This window comes from Microcaecilia unicolor, chromosome 1, assembly GCF_901765095.1.
Source record: "Microcaecilia unicolor chromosome 1, aMicUni1.1, whole genome shotgun sequence".
NCBI lineage: Eukaryota > Metazoa > Chordata > Amphibia > Gymnophiona > Siphonopidae > Microcaecilia > Microcaecilia unicolor.
Window position 1 is genome coordinate 616,643,171 of NC_044031.1, and position 25,989 is coordinate 616,669,159.

The window sequence follows — 25,989 nt, forward strand, 5'->3', positions numbered from 1 at the left end:
CAACCAGATAACCTCAGTGGGGAGAAGCTGAAGGACCAGCCTGCGCAGAGTTCTCCTGAGGGGAGAGCGGACCCCTTGTGCATAGAGGCCTGTGAGTTGGCAGGGCCAGATGCCATACCAGCTGAGATCCTACAGATCTACATGCTAGAGCGATAGTGGTTGGATGAACTGCAGCAGCAGCAGTTAGAGGAACATGTGGCTGCTGAGACTCCCTGCGGGCAGAGTAGCAGCAGCAAGTGGGTAGGAAAGAGGAGGGTTCTTTCCAGCCCCCGAAGAAACCACTAGACCAGGGCCCTTCAAGGTAGGGGGGACGGTTGTTTGGGAGGGCAGCGGTAGTGTGGGCTGTGTGTGTGTGTGTGTGGGGGGGGGGGGGGCCCAAAGCACTCTCACTGCCTGGGGGCCCAGAGTGCTCTCAGTCCGCCCCTGCTGTGAGGGAAAATATCTTTCACCAGAGAGCTCAGATGGTCTATATCTGCAAGAGGAATATTGTACTGACATCTACTTCTGCACCTGTGAGGACCAAAAGTAGTATTTATCTATGCCCCTGGACAAGTAATTGTTTTAAAAGATTTCTGGATATCAAAGGTCCTGACTGTAAGTGGATTCATTTTTTCTAAGCCTGTAACAGTGCACACCAGAATGGGCAAGACACTGGAAAGAGCAGGTGTTACAAAGAGCTCCTGAAGTTCAGGAAGCCTAGAGAATAGACCACTGGGAACCCAAAGATCAGAGAAAGACGACACACTATCCCCAGAAGTGCACTGAAGTGAGCTGTGGGGTCTGCACATGGACTGCTTTATGTTCGTATGTGGATCTATATCCATGAATTATTGGTTTAAGCAAGGTCTGAACATGGAATATTGAACAACCAGTTACAATTGACTATGCAGCCTCCTCAGTGAGAGAATTTGCATTAGCTACAGAAGGAATTTGTGGCTGTGAAGTCACTATGCTGCTATTTTTGTGGTGTATTTCACCTTTCAGATGACAACTGACATCTCTTTCTCCTTGATACCCACAGATCTGTCTCTGGTAACATGGCACGCTTTAAAAAGGTTTGCCTGCTTTTCAGAAGCAAAGGGCCATGATGTCTAGTGTGATTAAAAGTGTGAATTATATTTTGCAACATCACTAAACTTTTGACCAAGCTTTTTTATTTGTTTTTTGGCAAACTCATTTCTTTTTACTACCAGTGCATACATGTGATCAATCTAGTCTGATTCATAAGTGTTCAGACTGCAGCTGTATCAAACACACACACACACAAAACAGATGGAAAATTGTTTACCAGTTCTAAATAAAGAACTGTATGAATGATCGCTCCTTTAGAGTGTTGTCATTTTTCTGAAAATGGCTTGTCAAATCTCACATCTCCAAAAGAGCCCAAGCACTCATCAACTTTTATGATGGAAATCCCACCACACAGATTACTTTGCCTGCATCCCCAGCCCTGGTCTTTCAAACTGCTTTAACCTGTGAATGGCCTTTGCTTCTTGGGGTTGTACTTTCCCGAATCATTGCAAAGTGTTCTCAGTCCCCTCGTCACCATAGGCACAAGTTCAAACAAGCCTGCTGAGCCCTGGAGTGGCTCCAGAGTCTCAGAAGGGAAAAAGGAATCTATTTGCTGAGTGTTCAAGATGGATGCCATGACAGTGATGGTTGTACTAACCGGCACCTCATTCTTCATGTTCTGCGCTGCTCATCCTGGGAACATCTCACCTGTACAGCAAAATGATCTTTGTGCCACTCCTGCACAGTGCAGTATAGCTTTAGGTGAGCCGGTGGTTGGCATTTAATTGTAGTCTGCACTGCAATGACTCTCTCCCACTACAGCGCTCCCAACCCAAGAACACTATCTGCCTCTAACTCACTGTTGTGGCCAACCCAGTAGGGCAGAACACACTTCCCAAGAGGAGCCACCGATGAGCCCAGCTGGGCAGGGCCAAACCTCGTGAGAAGATGGTGAGCTCAGCTGACAGACTGGCTCCATTTTGCTGTGTGCCATGTAGAATGTTTCTCTACAGCCATGCTGCCTCCCAGATATGTGATTGGGGATGGCCAAATGTGTATGTTACATACCTAATGAGTGTGACTTGGAGGGGTATTTTCGAAAGAAACGTCTAAATCAGAATTTGGACGTTTTACAAAGACGTCCAAATTCTGAACAGGAAAGAAGGTCATATCTCTTCAACAAAGCCTACAACGAGAATCTTTAAGCATCTACCACACACTACCACTCCTCCCTTATTCTGACTCTCTTCCTACTATAACTGATTGATTAGAATGTCTTGACATCCTTGATACTTTTGTAACACCAATTGTATTTTGCACCCTGAAATGGCGATGCCATAGCAGGTCTCTGTAAGTCACATTGAGCCTGCAAATAGGTGGGAAAATGTGGGATACAAATGCAATAAATAATAATAATAATTTTCGAAAAAGATGGACATCTATCTTTTCTGTTCGAAAATACTATGGACATCCTGTGATTTGGACGTCCTTTTTTTTGGTCATAAGTACATAAGTAATGCCATACTGGGAAAAGACCAAGGGTCCATCGAGCCCAGCATCCTGTCCACGACAGCGGCCAATCCAGGCCAAGGGCACCTGGCAAGCTTCCCAACGTACAAACATTCTATACGTTGTGATAAACACAGGGACTGCCCTTACAGGAGGAGGCCGCCAGAGGGCGCTCTCCCATTGTAAACCTAAAAAAATGCCCATTCTGGCCACTAGAGGGAGCCAAGGAGTATAGTCCATGGTAGTGACCAGAAGGAGCGGCTAGGGGGTGCTCGTGGTATAGGACCTGCACTTCCCTGGGGAGGCCACCAGGGGGACTCTCTGAGTGGAAGCTGGAAAGGTGGAGAGAGTTCTGGGTGCGGACCTTTCTGGAAGCAGGGGGAGTAGCCTAGTGATTAGACAGGTGGGATGGATTAAGGGGCACCATATAAAAGCATCCTCTAAGCCAAGCGAGGGGAAAGAAGATAGGGGAACCTGCAACACCCAGAGCCTGAGGATTACTAGCAGGAAGACTGAAGAAAGAGGCCTGCTGAAGTAGAGCTCAAGAGAAAGGTCAGGAGAAGGTTCCCTCCAAACCCAAAGAGGTACTTACCTGGTGGGGACCAGGCACTGGGTACTGGGGTTATGAACAATTGCTACTGAAGTGTTTAAGTGAACAAACAGCCGTGGGGTGGAGGATAGGACCGTAAGGTTAATGTGAATAAAGAAGGTCCTATCCAGGGGAGGAGGCTGTTATACCCTGAGACCCAGATGTCCCCAGTAAATGGTCTCAGGGGGTGAATCCCAGTAACAGATTAATAGTGGGCAAGCCAGGTTCCCACAAGACTGTAACCTAGCTAATAAACTGAATTTACATGCAACCAGCTAATTTGCATATTTTTGCAAGCAGAGAAAGCTGTGCTATCTTCCAGAGAAAGGGTGACCTGGGGGCCCCACCAGAAGAACTGGTAAGGTGGGTCGGTTACCAGGTGATACAGCAGGGAGGCCGGGCCAGGACTGCAGGTTAAGGAAGAGGTCACCCTGAGGGAAAGGGGAGGACCAAACCTAGAGGCCGGAGTCACTGCAGTCACAGAGAAGTCTGGTTTCAAGGAGGTTCCCTGAGGCAAAAGTACGGTGAGGCTGGGCAGGAGCCACTAGAGGGCCACTGCACACCAGAGAGCACCCCTGTGGTGGGGGGGAGGTTAAAAAGGGCACTATCCCAGATGGAACCTTGTTGTTGAATAGCCCCCTGAAGACAAGGACATCAGAGAATCCCTGCTACCCTTGACAGGTGAATAACAGTGTCTGAAAGTGTAAAACCAAGGGAAGAGCAGAGGGTTGGTGGGACCCAGGCAATAATTTTATCCCCAGGGAAGTGTGCAGAAAGGCCCACTGACTACAGACGGGTTCTGGGGGACTAAAGAACTCAAAGTGAAGCTGAGTGGAAAAGGCATCAGTCTCCAGAGGAGGTCTCTTGTGTGGGTCGAGAGCAGACAGCACGGAGAGGTGCCTCTTTACAACGTGTTATTCCAGGAATTGTGGATTTTTCCCAAGTCCATTTAGTAGCGGTTTATGGACTTGTCCTTTAGGAAACCGTCCAACCCCTTTTTAAACTCTGCTAAGCTAACCGCCTTCACAACTTTCTCCGGCAACGAATTCCAGAGTTTAATTATACGTTGGGTGAAGAAAAATTTTCTCCGATTTGTTTTAAATTTACTACACTGTAGTAAACAAACAAAAGACGTCCAAATGCAAGATATCCAAAACAGAGGAGGAGTGGCATAATGGTTAGTGCAGCAGGCTTTGATTCTGGCAACATGGGTTCAATTCCCACTGCTGCTCCTTGAGACTTTGGGCAAATCAAATGCACAAGGGGCATTTTTGGATATGACATCTAAGTCTGAATTTGGACATTTTTTGTAAAATGTCCAAAATCAGAAAAGGAAAGGTCATTTTCTACAAAAAAAGTCTACCTTTTCCTTTTGTAAATGCTGTTTGGAAAAATGTTTTGTGATTTGGATGTTTTATTTTTTGGTCCATTTTCAAACAAATACATTCAAATGCAAAATACGCAAGAAAATCCACAATAAAGTGAAACCATTCACATATTGTAACTGTGGTAAAAGCTTTGGTTGTAATGTAAATCTCAAAGTGTATCAGAAAGTCCACACGGGAGAGAAACCATGTATAGAGTCTGGTAAAAGCTTTGGTCAGAAGGTAAACCTCACAATACACCACAGAATAAACCCAGGAGTGAAACTATTTGCATGTCCTGAGTGTGGTAAAAGCTTTGGTTGGAAAGAAAGCCTCACAGGGCAGCAGAGAATCCACACAGGGATGAAACCATTTACATGCACTGAGGAGGTAAAAGCTTCAGTTGCATTGGGACAGGTAATTTGGGAATGTACACTCTTGCTATGAAATATGGAGAAATAGCACTCTGGTATTTGGATATATGTAATGAGATCTCCTTTTCATCTATAGATCTGAATTCAAAGCCCAAATCTACTGATAAACAACAGACACAAGGCTCAGATGTTATAAAAAATAGAAAGCTTGGCATCAGGTAGAATAGTGGAAAAGTGACATCCCAGGAAAGCAATACGGCATCCTTGAGGGCACTGCAGTGGACTTTATAAAATGCTCCCAGGTACACATCTGACCATTGCTGTCTTACCTTGTCTGCTGAGCCCCCCAAAACCCACTACCCCCAACTGTACACCACTACCGTAGCCCTTCCAGATGAAGGGAGCACCAATATGTGGGTACAGTGGGTTTCTGGTTGGTTTTGGAGGGCTCACAATTTCCTCCACAAGTGTAACAAGTAGGGGGAGGTAGAAGCCTGGGTTCACCTGTCTGAAGTGCACTGCAGCACTACTAATCTACTCCAGGGACCTGCATGCTATTCTAATTGACCTGAGTATAACATCTGAGGCTGGCAAGTAATATTTTTCATCACATTTTTTGGGGATGGGAGGGGGAATAAGGGGAGGTGATCCCCAAGTCCTTCCAGTGGTTATCTGATTATTTGGGGAACCACTTGTGTGGAGTTGAGGAGTAGCCTAGTGGTTAGTGCAGCAGACTTTGACCTTGGGTTCAATTCCCACTGCAGCTATTCACTATAAAAACAGGTCTAGCTCAAAATGTCTAAGTTTAATCTTGAACAAAAAAAAACATCACCACGGGCCTTTAAAAATGGAACACAGTTCTTTAATGAATGAGCCTTGACAAAAAGACCCAACACGGGCCGTGTTTCGGTGACTAGCACCTGCGTCAGGGGTCCCCACGTCTCATATAGTAAAAGCTACAAAGCACCAAGGCACTTTCACTTTCTGTATCCAAACGGATGAAAAGCTGTGCTCTCAAAAGGCTCTGCTTTTAATACCACGTCACACAGGGTGGAAAAAAAATTGTAATTAACTTAAGTGAAAAAATCTTGGACATCTTTGTTTTGTTCTATTATTGCTGAAAGACGTCCATGTCTTAGGAACGCCCAAGTCCCGGCTTAAACACGCCCCTGGCACCTCCCCTCCCTTGAGATTTGGACGTCCTTCTGACGGACTTCAGAGAAAGATGTCCAAAAAGAGGTTTCAATAATACTGATTTGGATGTTTCTGTGAGATAAACGTCCAAATGCTGACTTGTGTCACTTTTTGGACGTCTATCTGTTTTGAAAATGAGCCTGTTGGTATGTATGTCACCCATGTCTGTCATTCCAAGGGGGTGAGTAGACTAGCCACTAGTAACACTTTGGTTTGGTATCCAATCCACAACACGTTTCCCCCAATTTTTTTTTGGGGGGGGGGGTGAGGGGAGGCAGAGGTAGCCGGACACAGATATTTTGTTCTGAATCTATGTAGGCACAGACTCATGAAAGAAGGCTCTATTAGTTTTGTGTGGTGCTTGTACTTGGTGCTTTTGACTAATTCCTTTGTCCAAAGTGATGTCTAGTGCTGAGTAAGGAATACAGACAAGAATATTTCCTGAGCTAATTAGGTTGCTTCTACCCAGGGGATTTCAACATGTGCCAGAGTGCAAACAGTCTTGGAATGTACTTATAAATTATTTATTGCACTTGTATCCCACATTTTCCCACCTATTTGCAGGCTCAATGTGGCTTACAAAGATCTGTTATCATTAGCATCCCTACTCAATGCCCAGGGACCTCAAATGTCCACAGAACAAAAAGGATCTCTAATATCTCATTCTCAGCTGCCATGGTGAGGCACTGGACCTGTACTGGGCCCTAGTACTGAGCCATAAACACCACTTTCTGGAAGTTTGCCATCCAAATGCTGTTTACTCCAATACCAATCAACTTCTGAATTCTCACAGCTTGAGAGCCCAAGGTGGTCTGACTGAAGGATGTGTATGAAAAGTCCTTCCTGGAGCTCATCCATAACCATCCACCCTGTGCACAATTCTAGCCATAGCTTCAGTTCTCTGCTTTCAAGCTGAGGCCTCCACAGTTAAGCCTAACAGATTGATGTTCAGAAGTCACCATTAACATCCGAGTACATGTGTAGCCACTGCCTAACTTACCATATGTGGAATAGCGATCAATGCTCAAAGCAAATTGCATGCAATTGAGAGACGCTGAAAGTCTACATGCAGCTCGGTTGTGAAAGTGCCTAGCACATGCGCTGAACGGTCTTCATGGTAAGCGTTGATGTTCTGTGCATGGCCAAGAAAAAAAAGCAGAATGTTTATTGTTCTATGACACCTTTTTACACTACTGTTACATGCAGAACACACACATATAATACATGCACATGGCACATTTCCCGCACGTGCAGATAGTATTAAAAAATGGAAACAACTGCTGTCTTCCTTTTTCTGCATCTGTATATCAGACAGAATACTCATTTTAATTCAAATGAGCTCAATTTAATATATTTGCATTGCGTTTTCGGTCGCTGCTACCACGAACGGTAAAAACAGTGCCAAAACCCTTTGTGCATTAAAGTGCGCACTAAACTGGCTAAAACCAGTCTAAATGAAACGTTACAAGCCCGGTAAGCTTTGAGCATCGGGCCCTGAGTTCCAGCAGTGCAATATTGGATAAAGGCTGGGAGCTGCAAACTGGATTGGAAGATAAGGCTTGAGGAAATGCTAAATATTAAAAGATAGCAAGAAAAAGCTCATGGCCATATATTTCACTGGTTTTTAATAGAAGAGATTACTGTGAATATTCTTAACATTGTGCTCTCCTGTAGTGGAAGCTGATTGTGTTTGTTGGAATTGCTATAAAATGCAGAAGGTAGGACCTACCAATGTGTATATAAAACCCTAGCCTAGAGGAACTTTCAGCTGTGCCCCCCTTCCTCCGGGGTGGCTCAAGGCACTACCCCCCTATACTCCAGTGTCTCCCCTTCTCTTCCCTACCCCTAATCTCCCATTGTCTAGCATTTGCACTCCATCCCCTCCTCCCAGGTATCCAGCATTCCCTTCCCTACCCCCATTTTCAGATCTCCTCTTCCCATCCTATGTCCAGCACCACTGTTCTCTGCCCTGCCCACTTCTGCTGCTCTGCTTGTTCCCACCCAAGGTCACAAGCAGATGCAATGCTGGCCTGCTGTCAAGGTCTGCCACATCCTGCTCTTCCCCTGGCAAGAACTCCTGTGTCAGGGAGACGGTGTTTGAGTGTGACCCTTTGTTTAAATGCCCCAGGCCAGTACTGCATCTGCTTGTGACTTTGTTTCAGGAAGAGGGAGGGCAGTGGTAGCAGGGAGAGGGAAGAGGAGGGAAAAGCTGGACATAGGACAGAGGGGTGGGGAAAGGGAGAGGAGATGCTGCATTCCTGCTGCTTCCCAAATGATGCCACCCTAGGTGAAAGACTGGTCCACCTAGTTGCAGGGCTGGTCCTGGTAGAAGGTGTTCTCAGGCTGATCACATGACTTTTATTACCTCTGCCAAGCTTTCGTTTTCCAGTTCTGCCACATTAATGTGTTCAAGTTTTATATATATTCCAACCGATATTCAGCCAGCAGTAATCAGCATTTTTTGGCAGCTGATGGCTTTATTCCTGGATACTCAATGCTGGACCATGTCTGGCACCTCATGGTTAACCCCAGACAAATGATTTAAACAGCTTGGAGCCTCTCCTGGCCATTTAAATTGCTTTGAATATTGGGCAGATTGTTCTTATCCTGCTGCACAGTTCTGTTGACATTTTGTTGCATGTTCAGAGTCTGCTCTATAGCTGTGCTAAAATTTTGCCATTGAACTACTAGTTTAAGTTGAAAGGAAAACATTTTTTTTTTAATGTTTTCATTAGTTCACACAATGTACAAAAAGAAAACACATGAAAATGGATAAAGATATTGCTCAAACATACCCAGTAAATTGCATCCAGGAGGGAAAAGAAAAATCCAAAGCCATATAGTCCACAAAAGGAAGAAAAAAGTTTGAATTAAAATGAGATTTTAGTAATTTCTTAAACGTTTCCTGTATAAGTGTGTATGAAGCTATAGATGCAGTGGTAATAAATAGCCTGTAGGTGGCAGCATTGAGAGCACTTGCAAGCTGTTATGTGGGCCTCTGCTGATAAAAACCCTAGCAGATTGGGTTTGTTCCTCTCTGCCTGGGTATAGACTCTGGAACAGATTTCAGGCTAGATACTATCTGCTGATAGACAATTCCCAGTAGTGACCTCAAAGCTTGCTATAATGATATTGCACTGTGCATTTCATGTAATCACACACTATATATATTTTTTGTTACATTTGTACCCTGTGCTTTCCCACTCATAGCAGGTTCAATGCAGCTTACATATTATATACAGGTACTTATTTGTACCTGGGGCAATGGAGGGTTAAGTGACTTGCCCAGAGTCACAAGGAGCTGCCTGTGCCTGCAGTGGGAATCAAACCCAGTTCCCCAGGACCAAAGTCCACCACATTAACCACTAGGCCACTCCTCCACTACCAATGTAGGACCAAATCAACTATATACATCAGTCTAAATATGCCCTAGCACATAGAATTATGGATATTCAATCTGGACATCTCAGCGGTGCAACTCACTGACCACCTTCAACGGCTGTGAAAATTTACAGCACCCACCTCCTCATTGGTGTCACAGATATAAATTGCTTAGTTGCTTTTTACAGTAAGACTCTCTTTTTAACATTGATATGCTCTTTAAGTAAGCACATTTGACATTTTCATTGCTTTTACCATTTTTAACCAGTATTTATGTTTAAGAATTTTTGATTTCTGTCAGACGAAGGACCCCTTCGTCTGACAGAAATAAAAAATAACAACTTATGAATTATTAGAATTCAGTACGAATTTCCTAAACAGGTATGTTTTCAGATATTTCCGAAACATAAATGCATTTCATTGATAGTCTCAAGAGAAAAAGAGGATGGGGGGTGAGAAACAGAGAGATGGATGATCACAAAGTGACAAATCAGTAGAATTTTATAGTTTATAGTGTGATAAAAAGAGCTGAGTTTTCCAAGTCCTTTTTTCTTGGAGTTGAAGTATACTAAAAAAATGATATGTTACTGGAATGTTTTAAAATATTCTGACCATAAAGTCATTGATGCAGTGCTCTGGTCCTGCAAAGTATGCTCCCACAGATGTGTCACCTTGGTTTCACTTGGGGAGGGGAAGATTTCACCAAATATGTTAGTTTTGTGAATACTGTGACAGTAATGAACTTCACTCTTGCGCCTGCCTGGGTATGTGGAGTATGGTCTCAGTCTCTCAAATTTACTGCTAATGCTCGCAGTAGTATTTGCATCATGCCAAAGAGAGCTTTTCCTCTGGACAACGAAGAGAAGCCTACAGCAACCTGCATCAGTTGGACCATCCAAGGACATCAGAACCAGAAACTATGAAGTACATACTTACAATCCATGAGTTGATTACCTGTCTAGCATCAATTCAAAAATGGGCTAATCACAACAAACTTTGCCTGAACCCAAGTAAAACTGAGCTTCTTATGAACTCCCCCTCAAATCATAAGTCAGGAACCATGGAATACAGTTAGATTCAACACTTACTCTGATTCCCCAAATCCAAGCATGATAACATCAAGACTCGATTTCTGTAATGCACTCTACAATGGTCTGACTACAAAGGGTCTGCACCAGCTCCAATTGATTCAGAATGCTGCAGCTAGAAGGCTGCAAGCGACATGACCACATCACACCAGTTTTGCAAATTTAAAACTCTATGTCTGATATTCAAGGCCCTTAAAAGAAATGGCCCTAAGTACTTGAAGAACAGGATGACCCTCTACGCACCTCTATGGACACTAAGATCCATCCCTAACCACACTCTCTCCAAAAGTCATTACACAATGTGATACCCACAAACAAGCCTTCTCCGTAGTAGCCCCGATACTCTGGAATGCACTCCCTGAAAGGCTCTGCTTAACACAAGACTATCTCTACTCCAGGAAGCAGGACACACACACACACTGACACAGGCTGCACATACTGCAGCAGGACATATTTATCCACTCCTACCCTAGCTGAGATAACATTTAATCATCTCTGTGACCTCATGTGCAACTTTCTTTAAATTAGTTACCTTATTTTCTAACTCCTCTTACTTTCTTACCTGTCTGTATGTTCCATCTTTGCTTATACCCTATGCTGTCTATTAAAATGTTCTATTACTAGGATACTGCCGGATATAATAGAGGAATCTCAGGTAGGATTTGTACAGGGTAGAAATATTACAAAAAATGTACGAAGGATAGTTACAAACATTAGAGGCATGTCAAATCAAGACATCCCATCGGTGCTAGTCAGTTTTGATGCCGAGAAGGCTTTTGATAGAGTGGTCTGGGACTTTTTGTTTGGGACACTAGAAGCCTATGGGATAAGTGGGTTCTTTCAAGAGGCGATTCGGGTGCTTTACTATCAACCATAAACACAGATAGGGGCCAATGGTATACTATCTCCCCCCTTCTCTATATTTTGTGGCACCAGGCAAGGATGCCCACTATCGCCTTTATTATTCATTTTAACATTAGACCCCCTGATTAGAGATATCCAGCGGACACCAGAAATACAGGGGGTAAAAATAGGCGATAATATTTTCAAAATTGCAGCTTTTGCCGATGACTTGCTAGTTCATGTGACCCAACCCAACACCTCACTGCCTGCTCTTTTGGAATGTATGGTAGAGTATGGAGATTTTTCCGGCTTCAAATTAAATTTAGAGAAGTCTGAAGCATTACAAAGACAGGAGTGGCAAGAGGGGAATTGGCTAGAAAGGGTGCCATTAAAATGGGCAGATGAGTCTTTTCATTATTTAGGAGTGAGACTGTCCATGGATGTAGATAAATTATACCAACTAAATATAGAGAAGCTGTTACGGGATACAGGATCCTCCTTGGAGCAATGGAACCATCTGCCTTTGTCATTGATGGGCAGAATCAACTTATTTAAAAAGATAATATTCCCAAGATGGCTTTACATTTTACAAGTTATGCCAATACACTTATTACGAAGAGATGTACGGAAATTGAATAGAATATGTAGGAAATTCTTATTGGGGGGAGGGGGGGGAATCAAAGATGTGATTAGAATATCTATATGATAACTGGGAGGTTTGGGTTTCCCAAATCTTCGACGGTACAATCAAGCAGATCTACTGAGGCTCCTTCGGGATTGGATTCTTAATACAGAACAATTTACTCCAGTCAGTTGGGAACAGGCACTATATCACCCTTGGCATGTAAACTTTCTAATACAGGCCCAATCACAAAGTTTACCGCCAACATGTAAGAAAAGTATTCTGTTACAACCTTTAAGACAGGTCTGGCGCTTTCTTATGACAGTTTGGAATCAAAACCCAAATATTAGCGATCAGTTTCCGCTCCGGGGGAATGGAGATTTTCCACCTGGACTGGAGGCTAGGTTAATTAAGAGATGGGCAGACATGGGAATCAGCCTAATGGAACACATAGTAAATGAGGAAGGAGGTTTGTATACATTTCAAGACCTACGGCGGAGACTTTCTCTAACTAACAAAGATCACTTTACATACAGACAATTACATCACTATTGGTACAGCTTAGATCAAGAGGCATTGGGCACAAAATTAGGACAAAAACTCAGAGAATTCTTAAAAGGGGATGCACATGGTCACGTTTCCATATCTAGTTTGCACTGGGCCCTGCTGTCGTTCTGTCCGCCCCGAAACTATGGAGCATTCATAGAGGCTTGGAGCAAAGATCTGGGATATGAATTGAAGGGAGTAAATTTTGCAAAATTGATAAAAGATATCCCCAGGCAAGTTAGCGGGGCAGAGCTACAGGAGAGCCAGTATAGGATATTACATAGGGGATACATGGCACAAACACAGGCAGCAAGAGCTGGCTGTGCACCGGATGCTCAGTGTGTAAAGTGTAGACGAGGGAGAAATACACTTCTGCATGCATTTTGGAGTTGTATCAAAGTGAAAATATTCTGGAAAAGGATCCATAATTACCTTGAGACTCTCATAGGCCACAGACTAATTCCCTCGTGGAGAGGGGTGTTATTAAACAAAAGGGGGGCCTATGAGCTATCAGACAAGAACATGGATCTATTACTGGGTAAGGCATACGCAGTGAGGAAAAAATGTATACTGAGGCATTGGATGCAAGAGGAACCACCCACCATCTGGTTTTGGAGGAATAAATTTCATGAGTTGATGTTATGGGAGGCTAGAGCAGCACGCGGCACCCCAAAGAAAAGAAAAGCCTTTATTGCTATTTGGAACAGATATTTACACAGTATCTCACATAAAGCGAGAAGCTTAGTGCTCAATAATCTGCCCCTATTATAAGAGGAGCACAGTGTCAAAAGAAGCAAGACCAATATTTTACACTCTGGTAGTAATAGCATGTGCAGAGGTAGAGGTAACTAACCATGATGTGTAGAGAACATTGTATGTGAGTAGAGGGGGATGGAGGTTGGGGGGGAGGGGGGTATAGGAGTTGGAAGGGTAATGTTCAATGCATAATAGAGGGACATGTGCATTATTAGATAGGAGAACAATCCTTTGAGGGAGCACATCAAGAGGACCCGCCAGTAAATACTGTTGGGATAATACACTGAGTAAAACATGAGTTATAAATATTGGAGTTTCATATAAAAGTTTATTGTTAATAGTTATGCAACTGCACAGTAATTATACATGTACACATTATAAATATAGGAGAAGACAAGAAGGAAGGGATAGGGGAGAAAAGTTTGGAAAACATTGATGATGGGCGTTTCAGGTTTAGTAATGTGTACTAGACTTCGCTGTTATACGATTTATATTGACTGAGATGGAATTGTATACCATGTGACCTCATCAATAAAAAATTGTTGAAACAAAATGTTCTATTACATATTGTGTTGACATTGTAAGTACTATGCCATACTTTGTATTGTTATTTGAATATTTTTATTGCTGTAATTGTCTATTGCTTATGTTTGATTTATTCTTACTGTGCACCACCTTGATTGAATTCTTTCAAAAATGCGGTAAATAAATCCTAATAAATAAATAAATACAAATAATAATAAATATTCATAGGCAACAGTCCAGGTGTGTTCGAAAATTCTTTTTGATGAAGCCTGTGGCATCCAAAATAACGGGAAATATTTCTGTATCTTTCTGCCACATTTTCTTGGTCTCAGATTGGTTTGTCTTGGGGCAGTTTCTCCAAATGGGTTAGTTTATAAGGTGTACTTTTCAGAATAAACATTGTGTACAAAGAACCTTTAGACTCCCTTGTGTTTTTGGAAATCCTATTTTCCTACCCTACTCCTTCAGATTGTTCCTTTTAGTTTTGCGCATACCATGACAGGAATGAACCTCATTCCTAAGCCAAGGTGTGTGGAGTATGATCTCAGTCTCTCAAATTTACTGAGAACACTCACTGTAAAAGTTGCATTGTGCCAAAGACAGCTTCCTTCTGGAGTTCATAAGATGTTACATGTATTCCAGGTGTGCTTGGAAATTCTTTTTAATCAGGCCTATAACACCAAAAACAATGGGAAATATTTCTGTATCTTTTTGACACATTTACCTGGTCTCAGACTACATTTCCTGGTACTTCAGGGGTCTTCTCCCTCTCCACATGATTCACAGAATAGTCGCTTGGGACTGACACCGCTTTGATTAATTCTGTCCTGGTGTTTTATACTTTTATCACTATGTCTGTTTTTCTTTCATCCAGCTTTTTATCTGTCAGGATGGGGATGTCCCAGGTGATCATAACCTTTTCATTTTCCACAATTTCCTTAGGATCAAGATCTGTTACAGTGATTTTGTATTGTTTACAGAATTTCCATTGAATGAGACGTGCTACCTTGTGCCTTTCTGTATAAAAATTTTCTACCATCAGCACTTCGCAGCCAGCCATGAGATGAATAACTGTTTCTAGCTCTCTTTTACAGAATTCACAAATGTCTGTTGTACCATTTTTTTCTATGCTTGCTGTGAACTATCTTGTCCGTAATCTGCTGTCCTGAGCTCAGTGGCGTACCTAGGATATTTGACATCTGGGGCCAGTCATTTTTTAACACCCCCCTCCAAAATCCAGTACTAGGCATACCGAGAATACAAAACACTCAGGACCTATACAGCAATTCTACCATACCATATGCAGTAATTTCTATGAGTCACACAATGGTGTACCTAGGAAAAGGAAGCATCTTAAACACTGCAGTGAGCACTAGAACATCAATTCACCTATTGTAAAACGAAACTAGTCAGAATAGTACAGATCTTCAATCCTGCACAGTCAATGCCAACTGTACTGCTATGAATTTACAGCCTGTCTCACTGACACAGACTACTCAATAATTACTGTGGATTGTTTTGGATTCGTATTAGATAAATGAAACCTTTATTAGAGGTGCTAAATTCTACACTGATTAAGGTATATAAAATGATTAGATATATAAACACAATTATTAGCTATAAACAATCATTACATCACTGGTCTCTACATCTAAGCAATGCTAAGAGTTCTTAGACCAGGAAAGGAAGCAATACATACACTATACATACAATCATCACTAGTCCTTACATCATCCAGGCTCTTAACATCAGCTGGAGGGGGGGCTCATTACAGCGAAAGCCAGGAGCTTTTTAGACCAGGAACAGATCCTCTGCGCAGTACATACGTTACTCACAGATGAGCTCCCGATTTCACTGAAAGAAACTCCCCTTTTTATTAGACTCAGAACTCATGTTCAGAGCTGAGGAAAGTTACAGAATGCTTCTAAGGAAAATTACAGAATGCTTCTCTGTTTAGGTAAACAAGCCATACTGTGGGAACATGGTCACATAATCCAAGGGCAAATAGTAATAATGCTGCCCACTAGTAACTAACCAAAATTCAATATTACAAATAATACACACTGCTTAGTTACATTAAACTACACAATTTGCCCAGAACAAAAGAGGTTAGTGCTCAAGGCAGCATTTGAAATTATTAATCAGGTCGTGGAAGGAACCCATCGGTGAAATTCACCTCCACAAGTGTTCAGAGTTAGTCATCTTGAGTCTTATTCCTTTGCATAAGGGCAAATAAATGTTACAACATGCAAGTAGTAAATTATGCTATATTAATTTCTACTTGTAAACTATCTGAGTATAACAAACTATCTGAGTATAGTAAAAAAAAACTTTATCATATTGCAAATAATAAGCTGATTAATGTCAGTTCTAATACATTTTGTGTTGGCTAAAATTTCAGCATCAATAGCTTTTGTTATCTCTACACTTGTACTAAAAGCGCCTAGCAATGTATCATACCAAGCTCATTTTACTCTACAATTAAAGCAATTAAGGGTACTACAGTATTTACACAGGTCTTCATAGGTGTAGTGTTCACACAAGAAGAATATAAACATCTATATAAATAATTCTCACCTCCAATTCTGAAGCTCACAGTGAGGCTGGGAAACAGTGAAGCCCTGTACTGTTGTAGCCTGTCAGCACCACTCACTGTCACTGTCACTCATTCACCCGCCCCCAGCCACGCCCCTTCTGGACATAATTCGCTACCTCAACGTTCTATTGAGGACTCAAGCTCCAGCCACTTCCGTCAGCGGTTCGTTAGTTCATGGTGGTGAAGCCTCTCCACTCACCATGTCTGTCTGTCACCCCCTCGCGTCGAACGTAATGACGTCGCGGGTGGAGCTATTAAGGAACGCAATGGAAAGGGGGGAGTACTCCTCCCCCTCCCTCACAATCACCTGACTGCGCCGACGAAACAACACATGGTGCCCAAGGAAAATTTGTATTGCACAACAGACGCCAGAAGAAGCTGCACAGGTCTGTAAAGCCACCTTTCTTCTTTCCCCCCCCCCCCCCCCGCATCAGAATTACACTGACACCAGAACACTAGCTACAGCATTACACACACACAGAATTAAAAAAAGAATCTGCACAAGGATAAAAATCCTGGTCACACATTTACATACAATACCCCAATCAATTAACCAACCCAGACCTCTGGGGACACTCCTGCCCTCTGTCTGTTGCTGTAAACTGTGGCCCTTGGCAGCAGTCCCTGCCCATCTGCCCCGGCCTTACCCTGCACACGCCTCCCGACTCAGAGAAGACACCTTCCTCCAGGTTGCAGGCAATAATGGCGGTGGCCTGATTTTCCATCCCGTAAGGAAATTAACGCCGTGACCAAACGTTCCCTACACCTCCGCTATCGCTCTCACACACTATTAGTAACCGGCGGTGATTACCGAATATGGACCGGTTCAATGAACGCGCGAGGTCCTGTAGTTGCATCAGAGCGATGGCGCGCTCTCCCGCGTCGCCCGCATCCATGCACGAGCTCGCTCGCCACACTCCTCCACCCCCCCCAGCTTGAAGTCCGGCGCGCACGCGGTCCTCCGGCTTCTCGAGAGTTTTCATTGCCCTGCTGTCTCTCACCTCCTCTGATGCTACTTCCAGTTTCTCGGACGGGGCACGTCAGAGGGAAGACACTGGGTCAGTCGAAAGCTGTGTCTTCAGCACTACCAGTCACAATTAAGGTTCGAGGATCATGGGGGGGGGCACTGTAGAAACTGAGACACAGATGCTAGGCTGTGGGAATAGGGGAAGAAAAGTGAGAGAGTTGGGTGAGGAGAAAGGAAAGGATGCGAGGATGGTAGGGGAAGGAAGAGATACCACGATTGAGGGGATGGAGAGGAAGTGATGCTGTGATGTTGGCGGAGGGGGAGAAGAAGATATACCAAGATGCTGGTGGGTGGAGAGGAAGAGATGCCACAATGTTGGGGAGGGGGAGAAGATATGCCAAGAGCCAGGGGAGAGGAAGAGATGCCGTGATGTTGGCAGAGGGGAAGAAGAAGATATACCAAGATGCTGGGGGGTGGAGAGGAAGAGATGCCACCATGGGGGGGGGGAGAAGAAGATATACCAAGATGCTAGGGGAGTGGGGATGGGGAGAAGAAGAGATGCCAAGATGGTAGGAGCAGGAGAAGAATAGATACCAGAATGGTGGGGGTGGGGAGAGGACCATCCTATATAATAAAAAGCACCTCCAACATTCTGAAGCTGACTCTGTGGCACTGTGGCAGTGTAGGGTTCCTAACTCTGTAGTTCAGCGTTTCATTGGCTCTCATTGTCCCCACCCTCACGTCGAGGAAACGGAATGCTGCATAGTTGCCAAGCAAACAAACGTGACGTCACAGGAATGAAGAACCAATCAGACAGAACGGAACTTCGAGGAGGGAAGTGGAGTGGATTGCATCACTAACAAACAATCATATACAGGGAGGTACGAACATCAGTGGAGGCAAGTGCACAGAACAGAAGGGAAGACAAACATTTAATCACTTTGAGGCATATTTTCAAAGCACTTTGGGAGGCTAAGTTCCATAGGTTTCTATGGAACTTTGGGAGGCTAAGTGCTTTGAAAATGAGCCTCTTTGTCACTCACACACATCACACACACACACACACACACATACATACACACACACACTCAATCACTCTGTGTATCTCTGTCTTATACTGTCTGTAAAACACACTGTTGCTCTCATTCTCTCACATGGCCAACTGTATGTTGCATTCTCACCAGTAAGGAGCTCTTCTCATGTGATTGTTAAACTGATTGAAGGGCCTGAACAAGGAAAACCTTTACCACATTGTAACACACATTACACAAAAAATATTATATATAAAGAAATCTTACACATGTAAACAACAATTATATTCAGAATACAACCGTGGAAACATTAATGGCAGGAACTCATTACATTGCTAGCGCCCGTTTCATTGCGTTAAGAAACGGGCCTTTTTACTAGTTTGCTAATAACACATTGGTGGTGTAAATATCAACAATGTCCACATTTTGGGTCAATAATGCTGTATTGTCTGTCATTCGTGTGACAGAACTTCTTTCCATATTTGAGTGTCGTTGACAGTTGCCACAGAACACATCTAGTTAGCTGAACATGTGTAATTATCTTGTTGTCAGATTTCACTCTGATTCTTCCACTGCCAAATCAGCTTGCCTTGTCTTTCAGTGGTAAGATGTAGTCGTCCACTGGGGGTAATGGCAATACCCAAGGACACCATAAGAAGGAGGATTATACTGACTCTTACAAGGATCTATAAATGAAACATATTAACAGATTAATTACTCTCTAAGATAACATTTATTCGCTGGGACATAAGTCCATTTTCCCACCCAGATTGGAGGATCAGGACGGTATTGTCCACCACTTCTGAGGGTTAAATCTTATACAAAAGAAGACAGCTGCTACTTTTATCCTACAGGACAGCTGAGGAAAAGTTAGGGACTTGGGGGTAGAGCTTTTTCTGTTTTCCATTTTCTTTCTACAGGTACAAATATTTGCAACTGCATTATTGCTGGGAAACACTGAGTCACCAAAGCTGTTGCTCCAGTTACAGCTTTTGCCTCTGTGATCCCAGGAGAGGGACTGGTTCCATGTACAAGATGTCTTCAGCTTGAATCCATCATGAAAAAAGTGAAAGAACTGAGATTGGAGGTGTCAAGGTTGAGAAGCAGCCACGAAAATGAGAAATACATCAATGAAATGCTTCATGAAGCATCAAAGATTTCCAGCAGTGGGAAAGAAGAAGCTGAGCTGAAAAAGGACAACTGGACGCAAATCATGAGACTCTGCAAGATCTATACCATGACTCTATCTGCCCTTGGACTGAAGAACCGATGTGCAGCCCTGGAAGTGGGTGAGAGCATCCCAGAGAGAGGAGGAATCGGAGTTTGAAACCCCCAAAGTTGTTGGATCAGTGACTGCTTAGAGGTGAAAGGAAGTGGTGGTTGGTGATTCTCTTCTGAGGGGTACAGAGGCATCCATCTGCAGACCAGACATGATGCCTGAGAGGTGTGCTGTCTGCCAGGTGCCATAATTCAAGATGTTATAGAGAGCTTGCCGAGACTCATCAAGCCTAATGACTATTATCCAATGCTGCTCATCCATGTTGGCACAAATGATACTGCTAGGTACCCCTCCAAATGTATCAAAAGTCACTTCATGGCTCTAGGAGACAGAGAGTGAAGCAGACAGGTGCAAAGATGGTGTTTTTGTCAATCCTCCCTGTTGAGGGTAAAAGCCAAGACAGAGAAACTTGCATCCTGACAAGACCTGACTCTAATGAAATCATTTTTCCATGGGTCCTGTCATCCATTCAATTCCAAAAACTTTACTATTCTGTTTTAAAAGTGTTTCCATTAATTTACTTACCATAGAAGTCAGACTTTCCAGCCTGTAGGTCCCAACCTCTTCCTTACTTCCACCTTTGTTGAGAGGGACCACATCTGCTCTTCTCCAGTCCTCCAGGACCACTTCCAACTCTAGAGAAGCATTGAAAAGGTTGGCCAGCGGAGCCGCTAGAACTTCCCTAAGTTCCTTCAGTACCCTCAGATGTATGCTGTCCGGCCCCATTGCTTTGTCCATCTTTAGTTTATCCATCTCCTCATGAACACAGTCCTCTGAAAAACATTCAGGGACTACTACCCCTCCATTCCTATTTGTGTTTGTCTTCTGTGGTCCTGATTCTGGGCCTTCAGCTGTGAACACAGAACAGAAATATTTGTTTAAGCAATCCCATCTTCTCTTTATCAAGTTCTACATAGTCCTCTTCTTCACATTTGAGTCTCACAATGCCATTTTTGTACTTCCTCCTATCATTAACATATCTAAAAAATGTCTTGTCCTCCCATTTTACCATATTGGCTATTTTTTCTTCCATTTGCATTTTTGCTTTACCAGCTTCTCTTACCTTTTCCAGATATTGTCACCTGTCTTCCTTTTTCTGCGATCTGTTATAGTTTATGAAGACTATCCTATTTTTCCTTACCTTTTCAGCTACTACTTTTGAGAACCAAAGTGGCCTTCTTTTTCTCCTATTTACTTTCCTTACAAAAAGGTTTGTTGCTCCTTCCAGTTTTGCCCACTGCTTTCCAACTTCGTCCAGATGTTCCCATCCAGACAACAATCCTTGAGGTAATTCCCTATCTGAATAAAGTTAATTTTTTTGAAGTTTAGAACCTTCACTTTTCAATGAACCCTCTCTACAGCTATCTTAATATTAAACCACACAATCTAGTGATCATTGGATACCAGATGATCACCTACTATAACATCAGAAATAAGTCCAGTAAGTTCTCCATACTGGATCTTCAAACTGGAGACTTAATCCATCTCTATTATCGGATTCAGCATTTTTACAACATATCTCCCAGAAATCCACTGAATTTTTCACCAACAATGATAATTCTGTCTCTTCATATTTAACAATATAGGAAAACTATAAAACATGGTTACACAGTGAGATAATTAGTTATGCATCTCATCTTCGCAAAACCAACAATGCTACTATTGCCAATCTTGAGCAAGAAATTTGCCAACTAGAATCAACTTTATACACATCTTCATCTAAGTCTACACTTAATGTGGAAATTTAAACGAGTGAAACCGTTCTTCCCGAGGGCAATATTTTGCAATCTGGTACAATCAATGGTCCTAAGCCATGCCAACTACTGCAACGGAATTTATGCCGGATGCAAAAGAATCTTCAGACCGCTCAAAACACGGCAGCCAGGCTTATATTTGGAAGATCGTGATTCGAAAGCGCCAAACCCCTACGTGAAAAATTACCTGGAGGGGCATAATCAAACGCAAACGCCTATCTCCATGGGCATTTATCTCTGAGAACGGGTCCGTGAAGGGGCGGGCCGAACCGTATTTTTGAAAAAAATGGACGTTTTTGAGCTGGGCGTTTGTTTTTTTTTAGCAATAATGGAAACTAAAAACGCCCAGCTCAAAAACGTCCTAATCCGAGCCATTTGGTCGTGGGAGGGGCCAGGATTCGTAGTACACTGGATATGCCAGGACACCAACTGCGCCAGCTGTCTGGCAAGGTTTGCCTCTTTGCGGATAATACCAAAATATGCAATACGGTAGACATCCCTGATGGTGCGGATAACATGAGGAAGGACTTAGCGATAGGGGCTTAGGATGAAGGTGAAAGGAAATACTTCGTCACAGAAAGGATGGTGAATTTGTTGAATGGCCTTCCAGTGGACGTGGTGGAGATGAAAACTATATCTGAATTCAAGAGAGCTTGGGACAAGAACACAGTATCTCTAAGGGAGTGATAGGAAGAGTAGATGGCATTGATTGGCAGACTGGATAGGCCACATGGTCTTTTCTGCCTAAATCTTTCTATGTTTCTATACCCAGAATGTGTTGAAATACTTCATCGCATCTATTGGTAAGCCATTGCAGGCCACATCATTTACCTCTATGATTCTTATAGGAGCAACATTAAATCCAACACACAAGTGCTATTCCAAATCTTATTTATTTGGATTTAGCTCACACTTTTTTCAGTAGTAGAGACTTACATTCAGAAACACTAGGTATTCCCCTGTGCCTGGAGAGCTCATAATCTAATCCCCCTGTTTACTAAACTGTGTGCTAGTGTCGACACTGAGTCAGCATTGCTGTGTAGCTTAGTAAACGGGGGGGGGGGGGGGGGGGGGGTTAGTTTGTAGTCCTGAGTCAATGGAGGATTAAGTGACTCACCTAAGATCACATAGAGCATCAGCTAGATTTGAACCCTGGCTTCCCTGGTTCTCAGCCTGTAGCTGGAAATATTAGGCTACTCCTAACGTGTAGATGTGAGCACCTAACTTATAGAATTGCCCCATAAATGGGTATTTTTATTCTAACCCTTATCAGTGTTTTTCAGTTATTTTTCCTGGCTAGGTTTTATGTGTCTATGTGGAAACTATGCAAGAATTGTACAGCCAGTCATCTAAAATGCGACAGTGAGCAGCTGAAAACTACCGCTGACAACAGCACTGTGAGCATGTTCATTTCTTGTTTATGAACTGAGCATGCTCACAGTACCTGTCTCAGAGGTGGCACTTTGAATCAATGTTGACAGAGGCACATTAGGCGATTATGGTCACTCCAGATCTCTCTGTCTGGTGGGGCTTGGTAATCCCTGCTAACTACAGCATAGTGTGTCCAGCTGCTGGGTGGGCCTGAAGCAAAAGTAGATGGGCCCAGCCCATCCGTGCTAAGCCCCTGGTGGCAACCCTAACTAGAGGCCTGCCAACAGCCTGCAAATTGCACCAGTCCTAACAGGAATGTTACTCTGCCATGCAACCTCATGAGTATCTCTGAAAAAGATCAGTGTGCACCAGGGAGACTTAACAGCCGCTTCTTCCATTTCCTATCACCTCAGAAATGAGTACTGTAGGCTGCAAGCAAAACTGAGGATTTATAGGAAAGAAAATTAGAAGCAGACTTACAAGCACCTGGTCCCTTCCCTCCAGACAGAGGAGAATTTATCAAAGCAATAAAATGCAGTCCACCAGATACTGTGGCATACACAGCACCGAGAGGAAGCCGGGGAAAGCAATATATAAAACTTTGCAGAGCGATGAAAGAGTTTATCCTTTTAATCTGGGTGATAAAAGCTTATTTACAGCAAGCGGGTTAGGTAGTGGCCAATAAATCAGCAGCTTCTGCTGTTCCATGTCTCCAGTGTTTCCTGCTGGTAGTGCTGAGAAAAATCCATTGCTCCAGCAAATGGCTGTTTCTGTTTCTGGGCAAGACCAGAGGGAGGGGCATCAAGGTAGGGAGGACAATGAGAAGGATTAACAACAGGAATTACCCAGATGAAGCAAGTTTGTTGTCTGGGTGTGATTTAATCAATTCTGTTTCTAACCCTTAGCAGACTTTTTTCACTCAATGAATTAATTAAATCCAGTTAAACACTGGAATTCATTGCCGGAGCAAGTGATTAATGTAGCTGGATTAAAAAAAAAAGGTTTGGACAAGTTCCTGGAGGAAAAGTCCATAAACTCTTATTAAGACAGACCTGGGGCAAGTACCATTGAATCTTGCTACTCTTTGGGATTCTGCATGGAATCTTGCTACTCTGGGATTCCAGAATCTTGTGAAGTATGTGCATATTTTATAAAATACGCAGGAACATGTGTAGCGTACAGGCACATACTGTATTTATTAAGAATATATCAATTTTACATTCCAAATTATCAACATAGGAACATTTTAGAAATAAAGACACATTTTTAAAAAAACATCAAAAATACTCTATTAATGGAAGAAATACAATTAATTCCTTAGGAGAGAAAACTAGTAAAGACCAGAATACCAAAAGGAAGAAAAATAATTCTCTCTTCTGAACTAATTTTCCCCTTAACTATCTTGAAACCCCATTCCAATTCCTCCCAAAAACTGTCACATTGGGGGTCTTTTACTAAGCCGCAATAGTGTTTTAGCTTGTGGTAGAAATCAGCTGGCAGTAAACACTGAGACGCCCATAGGGATATAATGGGCGTCTCGGCGTTTACTGTCAGCTAATTTCTACCGCAAGCTAAAAATGCTACTGTGGCTTAGTAAAAGACCCCCATTAGTAGCAGTATGTTCTAGAACAAATGTCTCCAGATGGCAAGATCTATAAAAATGTATCACTTCCCTTGACATGTCACTAAATGCTCACAGGACACTTGTACGCTGTTGGGACTGGTTCTGTGACCTATTTAATAAAAGCAGATGGGGTAAGTCTACTAAATGGAATTAAGCCCTAATGTGCACTTAGCAGCGTGAAAACACTTACTGCAAAGGATGTTAAAGTGTTTTGTGGTAAGTAACCTGTTTGTATATACTAAGTGCACAGTATTTCTATTTATTAATTTATTTATTTGCATTTCTTTTCTGGAGTGGGCAGAGAATGAGCATGAATGTGCTCTCCTATTTGACCGTGGGACTTCTATTCCAAATTGTTCAGCCCCACAAGGTGCTGACAATGGATTCACCCCAACTGGGGTGAGGAGCTCATTTGGATGGACGTTATACCCAAGGTGCTTGGTTAATGCAGGAAACAGATCTTCAGATCAACCTCATGGAGTTATGGGTGATCTGGAATGCTCTAAAGCAGTGGTTCCCAAACCTGGTCCACCAGCCAGTCAGGTTTTCAGGATACCCACAATGAATATTCATGAGAGAGATTTGCATGCACTGCCTCCACTGCATGCAAATCTATCTCATGAATATGTATTTTGGATATACTGAAAACCTGACTGGCTGTGGTGCCTCCAGGACCAGATTTGGAAACCACTGCTCTAAAGGCTTTCAGAGATCGGCTGGTCAACCAAATTGTACTCATTCAAATGTACAATCAGGTTGCAATGTATTATACCAACAAGCAGAGAGGTACTGGATCATACCCTCTGTGTCAGGAGGCCATGGGGATCTGGCAATGGGCTGTCCAGAACAGGATAGTTCTCAGAGCCACATACCTGGCAGGCAAATCCAATACCCTGGATGACAGACTAAGCAGGGTCATGCATCCGTAGGAGTGGTCACTCAGCATAAGTGTTACCCACAAGATCTTCCAGGAGTGGGGCACCCCCTCGGTGGATCTCTTTGCCATTCCATTCAACCACAAAGTCCCTCAGTACCGTTCCAGGGTCAGGGCACACAACAGACTAGCATCGGATGCCTTTCTCCTCCATTGGGGGAACAGTCTTCTGTATGCGTATCCTCCCATCCCTCTTCTTTGGGAAGACTTTGCGAATCTCAAGTAAGACTGAGGAACCATGATTCTGATCGCTCCATATTGGCCATGGCAGATCTGGTTCCCTCTTCTTCTGGAGTTCTCCTCTGAAGAACCTTGGAGATTGGAGTGTTTTCCGACTCTCATTAGGCAGAACGAGGGATCTCTTCTGCATCCCAACCTTCAATCCTTAGCCCTCACAACCTGGATGTTGAGAGCTTAGAATTTGCACCCTTTCGTCTTTCTGAGGGTGTCTCCAGGGTCTTGCTGGCTTCCAGGAAAGATTCCACTAAAAGGTGTCATTCTTTCAAATGGAGGACGTTTGCCATCTGGTGTGAGGACAGGGCCCTAGACCTATTTCTTGCCCTACACAGACCCTGCTTGAATACCTTCTAACCTTTCCGAGTCTGGTCTTCATCTCAGTGCAATTAGTGCT